Raw genomic sequence first — 1,202 nt, forward strand, 5'->3', positions numbered from 1 at the left:
GATGGCACCTGACAACAACAACAAGCCTTACAAAACAATATTGAATAGGAATGGTGATAAAGGGCATCCTTGTCTGGAAAGGCTTTCAGTTTCTCGCCATTAAGAGATTTTAGCTGTTCGTTTTGTATATATGCTCTTAATTATGTTGAGGAATTTCCCGTCGAGTCCTACTTCGTTGAGTTGAGTGGTTGTATCAGGAATGGATGTTGTTGTTTTTCCAAATGCCTTTTCTGCATGATCATATAGTACTTTTTCTGCATGATCATATGGTATGATCATATGGTACTTTTCTTTTTTCTTATTTATATGGTGGATAACATTGATTTTTTTTTCTGCTTTTGAACCATCCTTGAATCCCTGGTATGAATCCCATTTGGTCGTGATGTGCTATTTTTTTGATGAGTTGTTGAATTCTTTTGGCTAGGATATCGTGGAGAATGTTTGCTTCTATGTTCATGAGGGATATTGGTCGATAATTGCCCTTCTTAGTATTGTCCTTCACTGGTTTTTGTGTGAGGGTTATGCTTGCTTCATGGAATGTATTAGGGAGTTTTCCATCCTCTTCTATATTCTGGAATAATTTGAGTAGAATTGGTGACAGCTCTTCCCTGAATGTTTAGTAAAACTGAACGGTGAAGCCACCTGGACCAGGACTTTTTGTGATTGGGAGTTTTTTGATGACCTGGTCAATTTCTTCTTTTGGTATAGGTCTGTTCAAGTTTTCTACTTCACTCTATGTAAGTTTAGGTAGGTCGTGCTTGTCTACAAGTATATCCTTCTCCTCTAGGTTTTCAAATTTATTGGAGTACAACTCTTTATAATATTCCAATATTATCCTTATTATTTCTATTGATTCTGTTGTGACATAACCAGGTGATTTTTTATGCATGTTATTTATGTCTTCTCCCTCTTTTCTTTTTTACATGGGAGAACTTTAGTTTTACATTCATTCCACCATACATCGTTTCATTGCCATAGTACCAATCCCCTCCATGCATCATCAACCGACCAAAGGTATACCCTATAAACCCGCCCCCTACACTCCCCTCTCCCCCATTCTTCAGTACACAGTCCCTCTCCCTCTCTGAATTCCAAAGTCCCCAGCCGCTTCATCACTCCACAACATCGTCTCTGCCTCCATCTTGGGCCTCGCTGCTTCTCTGGGTAGGGTCCCGCTCTCGGCTCTTCTCCGTTGATGGTCC

General features: G+C 39.7%; 1 protein-coding gene across 1 annotated transcript in view; it reads right to left on the reverse strand.

The window, feature by feature from the left end:
• LOC102837440 overlaps positions 1 to 1,202 on the reverse strand; it is a 69,786-nt gene that overhangs the window by 45,602 nt on the left and 22,982 nt on the right. The gene's annotated exons all lie outside the window — the stretch shown is intronic.

This window comes from Chrysochloris asiatica, unplaced genomic scaffold (assembly GCF_000296735.1).
Source record: "Chrysochloris asiatica unplaced genomic scaffold, ChrAsi1.0 scaffold00042, whole genome shotgun sequence".
Lineage (NCBI taxonomy): Eukaryota > Metazoa > Chordata > Mammalia > Afrosoricida > Chrysochloridae > Chrysochloris > Chrysochloris asiatica.